This window comes from Lactuca sativa, chromosome 1 (assembly GCF_002870075.4).
Source record: "Lactuca sativa cultivar Salinas chromosome 1, Lsat_Salinas_v11, whole genome shotgun sequence".
Taxonomy (NCBI): Eukaryota; Viridiplantae; Streptophyta; class Magnoliopsida; order Asterales; family Asteraceae; genus Lactuca; species Lactuca sativa.
This window is the reverse complement of record NC_056623.2, coordinates 70,898,961-70,913,126: the sequence shown is the minus strand read 5'-3', so window position 1 is coordinate 70,913,126 and position 14,166 is coordinate 70,898,961.

The following is a 14,166-nucleotide window of genomic DNA, read 5'->3' as shown; positions in this document are numbered from 1 at the left end:
TTCTCTCAAATATCATAGTATGAGTGCTAATGAACATTTTCTTTTGGTTATTACTGAGGGGGGGGGGGGGGGGGTGACATACAGTTGGTTCCAACTATCATATGTATGGCCACCAAGTTATATTCTAAAAATATTCAATTACGGTGTAAAATTTTATGAGACCACCACATTTAGTGAATTTATTTATTCGTTGAGAAGTAAGACCCAGATAAATCAAAAGTTAGTCTTTCTTATCAATTGCGGTTTCCCTCCTGTAGTTGCGATTTCGATTTTTTTAGATGTTGATCGTAATTTGGTTGAAGTGTCCTACCATGTCAGACATTTTTTACTACTATATCATACATAATTTTATTAGTATATATAAAAGAAGGTATTTTTTTAAAGAATAAAATCTATTGTTATTTTTTTCTCTTAAATATCGTAGTATGAGTGCTAATGAACATTTCATTTTCGTTATTACTGATGGGGGATGATAGTTGGTTCCCAACTATCATATGTATGGCTACCGGGTTATATTCCAAGATTGTTCACCTATGGTGTGGAATTTAATGTGTCAAAATGCCATATTTTTGGGACGAGACTGCCCACCCCCTCCCCCGCCCTCGAATTCAAACGGAGAGCAATTTTTCCCCCAACCCCGGCCCCGGCCTGCTCCTGAATTTTTTGAATAAATACCCCTATTCGGGATCGGGGTCCCACGAGACTTTTTGTCGTCTCTACTTCCTAGATAGTTTTTGTTTTACAATTTAAAGATATATATACATTGACCAATAACATGTTGCATACATATTTAGCGGTATCTCTATATAATTTATGATCCAAGTCTTATTCATGGCAGTTGTATAATACTTAAATTTAAAAATAAATTAAAAAATAATTTCGTATTATTTTTTGAACACATCTTTACCACTCTAGGGACCCACAATCTTTTTTACCTCTATAAAGCTTCCCAACTTTGCACAAAAGTGTATAGATTATGAGCGACACACGGTGAGACACTGTTTAAAGTCTATGATGCACCAGTGCCAAAATCACTGTATATACTTACTATTTTGAATACATACAAGTATATCACTCCATGCTCTTCCACATTAGGGTTCCCGTGAGTTAATAGGTCACTGATGTCTGACAAACCCAATTCAACTCCCACAGCTGGAGGGTCATCAGAAGCTACCGATAGAATGTAGATAAATGCGTACAGGTAGAATGGGCGGGTGTGCGACCCATCACCATCTATAAGTCATTAAGTTCCCTTCCTTAATCAGACGATTACGTTCTACTAGGAAGCCAGGACCCCTAATTCCCAGTCGAGGTGGAAACGCAATTCCAATGATCAATCTTGTCTCCAAAAAAATAAACCAATTTTTCCTATATAAGAACTATTCCATACTTGATAACAGTACATGAAAATTTGAAATAATGTTAAACTTTAAAATTTTATGTGATATTAACTAGGGGAAACTCATGATCAAGAAGAAGCAATTTCGCAATCAGCAAGAAAAATTATCAGGCCAACATCAAACATATAACATTTTTGGATTGGGTCTTAACTTGTATAGAAGGAAATTAGCAAAAGAAGAATTTGTAGTACATAGTAGATATCCATTGAAGTTGGTTGTGTGTGTTTGTATACTTATGCAAATTTATGCACCTTTGAAAACAAATAGGTTGATTACTTTCATTTTCCATTATTTGATATTTTACCTTTTAAAATGAAAAAGGAAAACTTGAACTCAAAACCACAACATTATTTCCCACGTTAATTCTTCGATTGACAAAAATAAAAGGCTAAGTTAATAAGAATATGAAATCCATGTTTATGATTAAGAAGAAAAGTAAAGTTGGTTGATTGGAACAAGGCTAAGTTACTATACGAAAACCTTAAAGCACAAACAAGTTGATACTAACACAAGACATATTAGACTTTGATCATGTCATATGTCGGGAGCATCCACTATTCACTGCTGTAACACCGTGAAAATTTACAACCAATTTAAACTTTTCAAAACACAACCCATATTCATTAAGTTATTACAAAAAGGTTTTCAGTTCATTTATTATCAGAGTATCCCAGAAACTTCAACATAAAACTGAGGAGTGGTACGATCACGCCTTCGCCTTACCACAGTCTTCTGAAATACCTGAAACAATACACTGAAACTGTAAGCCCAAAAGCTTAGTGAGTTACCCCCAAAATACCAACCACAATACCATACACATATCATATCATATCATAAACAGAATAGACATGCATATCGAGTCTACAGTGTGACTGGTCCGCCTGCACCAGGCCTTTAGTCCACCCGGTTCATTCTCTCTCCGAGTCTACAGTATGACTGGTCCGCCCGCACCGGGCCTTCAATCCACTTGTCCCACTCTCTGAGTCTACAGTATGACTGGTCCGTCCGCACCGGGCCTTCAGTCTGTCTTGTCCACTCTCCGAGCCTCAACACGTCTGGTCCGATTTCTTGGGGCCTTCAGCCTATCCGGACCAGTCGCCAGGCCTTCAGTCTAACCGGTCCGCCCTGGGTATGTTGGCCTACAACACAAAGCAGGACCCGCCTCAACCCAACTCCAGTCCAAACAACCATGTGCACCTAAACATATAATCATATAACAATTCACATCTAATCAAACCGATCTAGCAAATCACAGATCATAGTAACATCCTAACCAGGATACCGACCTAACCAGTCACTAATATAGCATCATCCTATATACCAGGATACCGACCTTAACCAGGTCTCTAACATTCACCATTCTAATAACCAGGATACAGACATAGCAAGCAATAACATATCAAACAGATACCCGGATTTCAATCCGATAAAGGGTCGGCCTTAGTGCCTTAGACCCTGTTGATATAGTGAGGATAACTCACCTGCAACTACCGACTGAAGAATAAGATCACGCTGCTCCGACCACCGACACGAACTCCACCACTGAACATTACCAAATAACCAAATCCAATAAATACCAATAAATACCAAAATACCCCTAGAAGTTAACTGGTCAACCCTTGGTCAAAGCCAAAGTCCTCAGTCAAAGTCAACCTTCCTGGTTGACCCTACTCGTCGAGTCAACCCATTGACTCGTCGAGTTCTTATGCTCAGAAACTCCCATGCCACGACTCAACTCGCCGAGTCGCCCCAAGACTCATCGAGTCCAACAAGCTCTGAGTCCCTTCCTGCTCAACTCACCAAGTCATCCCTCGACTCACCGATTCACAGCTCAACCAGAAAAGGTTAGGATTCCACGACCAGACTCGCCGAGTCCAAGCACAGACTCACCGAGTTGTTCTTCCAACTCGCCGAGTCCATGCACATATCCATACAACTCATCGAGCACACCCATGTGACTCGTCGAGTCTCTTCAGTTCTCATTCCATACATAGGCTTTTCAAGCCATGCAGGGACTCCAATCCATAGATCCACTCTTCTACAGCCTAACCCTCACATAAAGTTGCCAACTTTACGTGAAAGCAAGGAGATATAAGCCCAAAACACTTCTAGGGATAGGGTTTAAGACAAAGGGCTTCACCAATGACTCTTAGACAGGAACTTTATGACCTTTTGGGCCATCACAAATCTAGATCTGAAGTAGCAACTTCAGATCTAAGCCTCAAACTCGAGATAGCTCCCAAACAAGCTAATGAATCCCAAATCAACCACCATTCATGAATCAATAATGAAATAGCTTAAGGAGGAGGTTCCTTACCCCTAAAATGTGCCCAAACAGAAGTAGATTCCAGATTTACCCAAGCCCCTTGATGATGGCCTCCAAATCCCCAAGCTTCTTACACCAAATTTCTCTTCCAAGCTCTAATTCTTCATCAATGGAGTCACACACACGAGATGAGGGTTTCTGGATCTCAAATGGGTAGCAAAGAGGCTGAAGGTGGGTTATAATGTGCTTATATATGGCATAATCCCGGATTAGGGTTTTTCTCCCTTCAGCACCAACTCGCTGAGTCCATCTGCCGACTCGCCAAGTTGGTCACTTAACACGTGACCAGAACCGTGACTCGAATTGCCGAGTCAACCTTCCTTATTTACACTAAGAACCCTGAACTTGCACTTTTGAACTTGGGGTGTTACAACTACCCTCCACATAAAAAAATTACTCATAAACAAATATACAAACATTCTTATAATGTTTATTCCGAGGGTATGTGACAAAGGAAACAAGAGACGTAATACATTGAGAACTAACCCAAGACATTAAACCATTAACCAAATAAGAACAATATTAACTTTGTCCTATGTACATTAGCCAAAGAATGTCCTAAAGGTGTAGAGAGTGACTCTTGTACCAAATAAATGAATAAAAGTTGTATTCCATAAAGTGACATTTTTCAGATTCATCAACCCCCAAATTGTTGCAAGAGTAGCAATAATGAACTAATAAAAAAGACTGAAGAATAACCCTCTACATAAAAGTCTGGTCCACTTCCCTGTTTAATTAAAGAAACTATAGATCTGAGATCAGGTGGATTCGACATTCTAAAGATGCTACAATTCTCCACTGCAACTGCAACTGCGGCGGCGTTATGGGTAGTCCCGACCATCTGTGTTCCGAATCATGCAATAATTCAATAATGGAGCATTTTGGTTCTCCAAATCGATTTCAAATCCAAGATTTCTAGAGAGTTTTGGAATGCGTGTACAGAAAAAAAAACCTGCAACAGAAAAAACAAAAAGTATATATAAATATATTATAATCTTATATTGAGATGCAAAAATGTGTCATACCAAAAGAGGCCGGCAATTTCCATCAACTCTCTTCTTGGATTTTAACTTATATTTCTCAATCCCAATGTACAGAATAGTCAGACACGCTGCTCCCCAAGAGTAAGAATTTACTGTATCCATGTCTTCCACAAATTGTACAAGATATTCATGGACCACATTATCCTCTCAAATTGGGGAAACAAAGCAAACAATGACGAGCAGAAGCAAGGCAGTCATCCGTTCCGGTTCTTCTTTCGTACCGTCTAATGCTACCAGTTTCAAATAGGGTATGGTCACAAGCCCGATAGGAAGATTTGTGAAAACTCTACTAAATGCCTTATTATCCTAGGTTTTTGATGAAATTATTGCACGACCATTAATGGGTAAACCCAAGTGTGATGTTTAGAATATGGCCATTAATATTAAAATAGTGGTTTGTCAAATCATCTCTCTTCAGTAACTCGTGTGGCAGTCGACCTGGTGGAGTCTGGATACGCTATGTTGTCAGCCGCAACAATCTCAGCAAATTACAACCATTCTCATTGTTGCCAATTTTCCGATTAACGACATCCTTAAACCCATTGTCCAAATTCTTGTAGATATACGTCAATGTAGAAAGTTTTCCGCTTGGTTTGAACATATCCATTTTAGCCGAGATAGGATCAGAAAGTGTAAAATAATAATGTTGGAAGAATAAGAGTTTATCTTATGCGGGTAGATTGCTCCTTATTAGGTCTGTCATATACTTTACAAGTTTATGTTTATAATCTGTTTGGTTAATGAGATAATGTATTGCTAACGTAATATTTAAGTTATGCTGATTATACTTCACAAACTGAATCGAATTTCATAAATTCGTGAAACTAGGGAATAGGGATACAATTGGATTTGAATATTTGAATCTACATGGAGAGGAACAATAATAGCGTCTCAACAATGTAAGAAAAAGCAATCTTCATCGATTGGTTCATAAAGAAACACAGATAGATTCATATCGACAATCTTGATTTGAAGTTAGTAATTAAGTGAAAATTTCGCAGGTTTGACATCATTACTTCAGGTGATAGGGTCATTATGTGCAGTTTGAGACTTGTTCTTATGTTAAAAGCATCTAGGATTTAAAAAATCAGAACAGAGAAATTGCATACCTGAGATTTCTCATCGGAGAGCAGAGGGGTGTTTGTCGCCGGTGGTGGAGGTGGCGAGTTGGAAGGAACCAAGGGTTTTGTTTTTCGATAAATATATTGACTTTGATTATCATCTTCAATATATTGACTTTGATAATCATCTTCGTCATCGGGTGAAAAATCATATATTACTTTTGCGTCATTATTATCTGAATTATTTTCTATTTCTGTATTATTTTCTTGAATTTCGGATGAAATTTCTAATGCTGCGAATGAATACTTAGAAACACTTGTTTAAGAAAATAATACTCATAACTCTGAACCTCAGATGAAATCCTCAAGAACTTCTCGTCATGACTGCCTCTATCGTTCCAAGTCTCGTACCAATCCAATACCAAACAACTCAACTGACCAATAACATCACTGACTCATAGACTGGACCACGAAATTATCATTTTCCCCCGCTTCGATTCATCAACCGACGTTCCAACACATGGATCATCCCAAGAACAGGGACCCACTCCCATATTTAATACTCAACATAGATAGAAAACCCACTGCACTGATTAGCTCGACTGGACTCCCCACTGACACCTCTACAATACGCCCTACTATACTCAAATAGGCGTAACGTGGTCCTCGACTATCTCAGTCCCAACTGACTATCTGCTCATGGTAAATCACTGTCTCGTAGCACACATGCTACCTGATACCCTGATGGAAAATCATCATCAATGACAACCTGCAGGGTTTTACCCCCAAACCCGAAACATAAACATCAGGCCTCTCATGACCCGCACACGAACATAAATAGCACCACTCACATAGAAGGTGACATCTCCTCTATCGATTGATTGCTCATCTCATACCGAAATTCACCCCTCCCTCTAACTCCTTACCAAAATACTCTGATATGCTCTCGACCTCCCTCTCAAGGGACACCTCTTCGAACTCAATCATGGCCCACAGGCCTAAAACCCATAGCGTCCAATCTCTACCTCATCAATCGTGACCGGATAACCGGAGAACCACAAGCATCATTCACTACGAACCATGGTACTCATCCCATGACATCTCTTCTCAATATGCTCCGGTGTATGGTACCCGAACCATAGCATCACTCCTCCATCTGCTCCGATGTATGGTACTCGAACCATAACATCATTCCTTCATCTGCTCCGATGTATGGTACTCGAACCATAACATCACTCCTCAATCCGCTCCGATGTATGGTACTCAAACCATAACATCACTCCTCAATCTGCTCGTTAGAACCTTCAGAATACTCCCTGTATCAAGTATGGGTCCTCTGCTTTTAGTAGTACAGGCCCATACTACCTGCCACATCTACCCATACTTTCCACACGGACTATCCCGAAGCTCCTAAGTAGCTGCTCGACCTTCTCGTTTACCAATTCCGTCGCGCGCTCGCTCCCCAGCGAAATTCTCTACTCTGCCAGCGCACTCATCTAGCTAAGGTTACTCCCTAGGATCTTCCTAGATTCCCACACTTCTCTACCATCAGCTGCTGAAGAGCTCCTAACGATGCCAGACATCTACCTCCTGAATATCGTCATATTCGCTTGGTAGCTGACTCCCATCATCGAGAGTTCCACAAAGCACAAAGCAAGCAGCATTCGAGCATCGAAGAATACATATGACTCATTCTGGGTGATATCTCCGCTTGCTCTGCTCATCCTCGGAAGTACCACCGAAATCTACAACTCTTCCCCTCGCGGCTCTGACTACTCTTTCTCTAAGTACCACAGTACTCATCTAGGTATCTCCCCTAGATTACTCCCCTAAGGATTTCAACTAAATATTCTCACTCATCACATACTCAAAAGCACATCACATATCACAACAATTCCTAGGATAAGGCATCACAAATCAGGCCACTCTAGTCCTAAGACATGGAATACCTAGCCTGTCTTTAGCATGCTATTATATCTCATGAAGTGCATCATAAATATCTCATAACACAAAAGTAAGGGTATTTTGGGAAATCACCGTTCGGGCTCTGGCTGATTGTACACACTGCTCTTTCTCGTTTTCTCTTTGAACTCTTATTCGCTTTAGAAAATTATTTCTTTGAAAACTTTTCTTACTTCCCCAGTTTGAGTCTAGAATTACCCGAAGGCACATCCGAATCCCTCAAACCAAGGCTCTGATACCAACTTGTAACACCGAAAATTTCAAACAAAATTTTCATTTAAAAATAACGTTTGATTCTTAGAAACACTTGTTTAAAATCTCATTTACAAAACATAACTCCATTTTAGCTTGTATAGAAAACCAGGATCCTCAAAACATGACTCTTTCTCTGGTGTGTACAATCAAGCCGGCGCCGTCCCGTGATCCTGAAAGAAACCTGAAACACATACATAAAACAAACACTGTAAGCACAAAGCTTAGTGAGTTCCCCAAAATACCACATAAGCATATATTAGCCACTCGAGGCTATAAATCTATGGGTCCATGCACCCAAGCTCTGTGAACCCTCAGGTTCTAACTCTGGGAACCTTCCGGTTCCAACTCTAGGAACCCTCCGGTTCCAACTCTGAAAACATGCACAGCATAAATCACATAGAAATAATGCAGTACAACACATAGCATACATAGCATACAAATACTCTGTTACATAACTCTGGCTACCTACTCAAGGTAAAGTATAGTGAGAAGACTCACCTGGCAAGCAGAAAGTAGATATCTCCACACTTGAATCTCGAACTCGCCGCCGCCTAACACGTAAGGCATATACTCTCATGAATATAACTCTCGAAACTAGAATCAACCCTCTCATGGCACCCTCTTAAGGGTAAAAGACTATTTTACCCCCTCTCTTGGCCCAAAGGCCACATCGCTGACCAAGCCCTAAACGTCAACGGTCAACTCTTGGTCAAAGTCAAAGTCAACCCTCCTGGTTGACCCTGCTCGCCGAGTCAACCCGTCGACTCGTCGAGTTCCCATGCTCAGAACTTCCCCAATCCGCGACTCAACTCGCCGAGTCACCCCGAGACTCGTCGAGTCCCACAACTCTGAGTCCACTCGCACACAACTCACCGAGTCATCCCTTGACTCGCCGATTCTCGACTCAACCAGAAAATATTGGGACTCTTCGACAAGACTCGCCGAGCCCAAGAACAGACTCGCCGAGTCTAAGGCTATCTTCAACCTACTCGCCGAGTTGTTCATACAACTCGCCGAGTTTCAGGCCATCTTCATCCAACTCGCCGAGTTGTTCTTCCAACTCGTCGAGTTCCAGCTCATCATCAAGCAACTCGTCGAGTCCACCCATGTGACTCGCCGAGTACCACCGGTCTGAATCCAAACAGAAGCACTCCAGGCCATGCAATTGATCCAAAACATAGATGTAGCCTCCTACAACTCATCCATCACGTAAAGTGGCCAACTTTACGTGAATCCAAAGAGATCTATGCATTTTCACTCTAGGGTTTGGGTTTGGGACAAAATAGCTCCATCAACCACTCACAAACAGGGACTTTCAAGCATTCCAACCCTTCTCCATTCCAGATCTGAGGTAGTAACCTCAGATCTGACCTCTAAACTCCAATACATCCAAGGACATGGTCTCTAACACTCCCAAAATGATGCATCTAAGAAGTAGCAGCTCAAAAACGAGATTATTACCTCAAAGGAACTCCCCAACTGCAATGAAACTCGAATCCAAGCAAAGCCCCTTTGCTCCAAGCCTCTTCTTCTCTAAGATCTCTTTAACAACCCCTCTCCAAGCTCCAATTTGCTCAACAATGGGGTTTCTCCATGAAATTAGGGTTTCTGGGACTCAAGGGGTGATAAAGAGGCTGAGAAGGAAACATAATGTTCTTTATATAGGGCTCAATCCCGAGAATTAGGGTTTTCTCCACTCAGCGCCTACTCGCCGAGTCCATCTCATTGACTCACCGAGTCGGCTACTTAACACGCGGCTAAATCGCGACTCTACTCGCCGAGTCCATCCATGGACTCGCCGAGTCACTCTTTCCCAATTTACTCTTCTAGCCCTTCAACTCTACTCTTGATATTTCGGGATGTTACAATTCTCCCCCACTTAAATTAGGCTTCGCCCTCGAAGCCTACGACAATTCGACTCCAAAATACTCCCACGACGCGCCACCTGGCCCTAACTGGACCAGATTTCACAAAGCATAACCATCAAACTCGAACTCACTTCCTCTTTCCTTGCGGTGTCCTGACCACCGTCTCAAACCAGGCACCGGTTGTACCCTCTGATAATCACACTCAACAATCGAGAATTACCCGAGATGCATCACTGCTCCCAATCTCAACAATCGCTCGACCCATAAGGGATAGAAAGCCATGAACCATCGGATCCCCGATCCGAATCCCGCTCTATCCATTCCGTGCTGACAGAAATACCCACTCTTCAATTTCGGAGCAACTCCCACGAGTTCTCCTCTTGCAATCACATACACATGCTGAACTTGCTCCAACACCCTCAGGTTGGGAAAACCCGATATACTGATGATATCTTCCAACATCCCCCAGGATGAACCACTAGCACATATCCAATACCCTGATCAGAATCAAGCTGGGAGTCCCAGACTCCCTCCCTGCATCCATTCTGAGACTCTTGGCTCTACACCCGCGGAATCCCTTCCGCTTCCTCAGCAGACATCCCATCAGGATGTCATTCCATACCACTGTCACAGACACAGTGTTCAACCACCGTACTCCAAATCATCCACTCTCACTACTACTTTCACTTTCGTGAACCAACACCTTCCCCCCCCCCCCCCCCCCCGGGGGTTACATACCTTTCTCCTCCCTTACCCAGGGAAATCCACTTGCCAAACTTGCCACTACTCCATGAATCGAACATGCTCTGGATCTGCTCGCAAGGGCTCTCGGGTCCACGCGCTATTTTTCTCCAGCAATGAGGATCCGACACCTCCTCCCATACAACAGCTCAAAGGGTGGCATACCAATGCACTAATGATGGCTGTTGATATAGGACAACTCAACCAAGAATAAATACATGCTGCAACTCCCTCTGAACTCTAATACACATGCCCAAAGCATGTCTTCGAGCGTCTGAATCGCTCGCTCACTCTGAAGTGTCCACAAACATCATCATGATAAGCTCTAGCTCATTTCTCATATCCCTCTTCGAGACTGAGCACCAGGTCAGCTTTTGACTCCACAGTTGAGCCTCCAAAGGTCATCCATATCATGATCCAAATATTCCACTAACTTCCTCCCAGTGACTACTCTCCCGGCCCAGGGACACGCAAGTCACAAAATTCTCTTTTCCTCATGCGAGAAAATACAATCCAACCAAGGATCGTCTCAACTCTGGTCTCTGGTTTTTGCTGTGCATATCCCTTGCGCATCTCGCCACATCTCCCGACAGAGACGGAGATCCCAGTCTCGCCCCCGGTTCAACACCCAGGCTCCAGAACTCAACACTAGGGCTACTCAAGCCCAACACTCTTCCACATCATACACTGATCGGAGAACATTCCATCATCACATTCTCTTGCCATCTAGTGAGTACTACAGCTCCCCGCAGTATCACAACACCCTCTGACTAATGAGTACTACGGCTCCCCGCAGTATCACAACACCCTCTGACTTGTGAGTACTACGGCTCCCCGCAGTATCACAACACCCTCTGACTAGTGAGAACTACGGCTCCCCGCAGTATCACAACACCCTATGACTTGTGAGTACTACGGCTCCCTGCAGTATCACAACACCCTCTGACTAGTGAGTACTACGGCTCCCCGCAGTATCACAACACCCTCTGACTAGTGAGTACTACGGCTTCCCGCAGTATCACAACACCCTCTGACTCCACTAGCTCATGCTTCGCAGGCTATCATAGGCAGCTACCCATACTCGACTCGAATATGCATCACAAACTCTGGAGGCAATCGACATATCAAAATTTCCACCCTTGCGAAGATCCATTCTCTTAAATAATCTCCCTAGATGCCCATACTCGAAGGGCTCCCACTAGATCCGTAGATACCTGATGCACCACAAATCGTTTCAACTCAAGATTCACGAGTAACTCCGAAATAAAGATATCATACCTGGATACCTCGAAATGTCCCAACAGAACATCACAAGATCCTGCCACAACCACTGATTCCCTTACTCCCAACACCATACACACACAGCAATACATTTCCTCTGAATCCCATAATAATTTCTGATATCACACGATGCGCAACTTCAGTGCATCCAAACACTCAATTGGAATACAAGGAAGGCGCTAACCCCTCAGAACACACTGACGATCCTCCGAAACCCTTTCCACTACTGCTCAAAATTCAAGCAAGAATACACATCCTAGCCCGGGAATTGGCTACTCGATAATCTGCTACCCATATTTCAACCCAGAAGTTCTTAACTGCCCATACCATCATTACGAGTCTTCCACTTGAAACGACTCTGACCACCACCAGATTCCTAACCATTGACCACCCGCCGTGGAGACACCCATCCTTCTCTCAGGCATACATCACATGCATTATCTCGCCCTACACCTTTCCTTGACCACCAATGACCCTGATCTCATAAATTCAAGCCGCAGGTTCTGCATCCAACCCCTAACCGCTCTTGCACAAATCTCTGGTCCTCTCAATAAACCACCCGGTTCTCCCTCACTTAGGGTTCGAACCATCACTATCTGACACATCAACAACCTCACGAACCATTTCCACCAACAATAACGCACCTGCCCATGGAAAGTGCTACGCAACACCCGATAATCCCCTTTAAGGAAATCAATCAATCTCATAACTCTGAACCTCAGATGAAATCCTCAAGAACTTCTCGTCATGACTGCCTCTATCGTTCCAAGTCTCGTACCAATCCAATACCAAACAACTCAACTGACCAATAACATCACTGACTCATAGACTGGACCACGAAATTATCATTTTCCCCCGCTTCGATTCATCAACCGACGTTCCAACACATGGATCATCCCAAGAACAGGGACCCACTCCCATATTTAATACTCAACATAGATAGAAAACCCACTGCACTGATTAGCTCGACTGGACTCCCCACTGACACCTCTACAATACGCCCTACTATACTCAAATAGGCGTAACGTGGTCCTCGACTATCTCAGTCCCAACTGACTATCTGCTCATGGTAAATCACTGTCTCGTAGCACACATGCTACCTGATACCCTGATGGAAAATCATCATCAATGACAACCTGCAGGGTTTTACCCCCAAACCCGAAACATAAACATCAGGCCTCTCATGACCCGCACACGAACATAAATAGCACCACTCACATAGAAGGTGACATCTCCTCTATCGATTGATTGCTCATCTCATACCGAAATTCACCCCTCCCTCTAACTCCTTACCAAAATACTCTGATATGCTCTCGACCTCCCTCTCAAGGGACACCTCTTCGAACTCAATCATGGCCCACAGGCCTAAAACCCATAGCGTCCAATCTCTACCTCATCAATCGTGACCGGATAACCGGAGAACCACAAGCATCATTCACTACGAACCATGGTACTCATCCCATGACATCTCTTCTCAATATGCTCCGGTGTATGGTACCCGAACCATAGCATCACTCCTCCATCTGCTCCGATGTATGGTACTCGAACCATAACATCATTCCTTCATCTGCTCCGATGTATGGTACTCGAACCATAACATCACTCCTCAATCCGCTCCGATGTATGGTACTCAAACCATAACATCACTCCTCAATCTGCTCGTTAGAACCTTCAGAATACTCCCTGTATCAAGTATGGGTCCTCTGCTTTTAGTAGTACAGGCCCATACTACCTGCCACATCTACCCATACTTTCCACACGGACTATCCCGAAGCTCCTAAGTAGCTGCTCGACCTTCTCGTTTACCAATTCCGTCGCGCGCTCGCTCCCCAGCGAAATTCTCTACTCTGCCAGCGCACTCATCTAGCTAAGGTTACTCCCTAGGATCTTCCTAGATTCCCACACTTCTCTACCATCAGCTGCTGAAGAGCTCCTAACGATGCCAGACATCTACCTCCTGAATATCGTCATATTCGCTTGGTAGCTGACTCCCATCATCGAGAGTTCCACAAAGCACAAAGCAAGCAGCATTCGAGCATCGAAGAATACATATGACTCATTCTGGGTGATATCTCCGCTTGCTCTGCTCATCCTCGGAAGTACCACCGAAATCTACAACTCTTCCCCTCGCGGCTCTGACTACTCTTTCTCTAAGTACCACAGTACTCATCTAGGTATCTCCCCTAGATTACTCCCCTAAGGATTTCAACTAAATATTCTCACTCATCA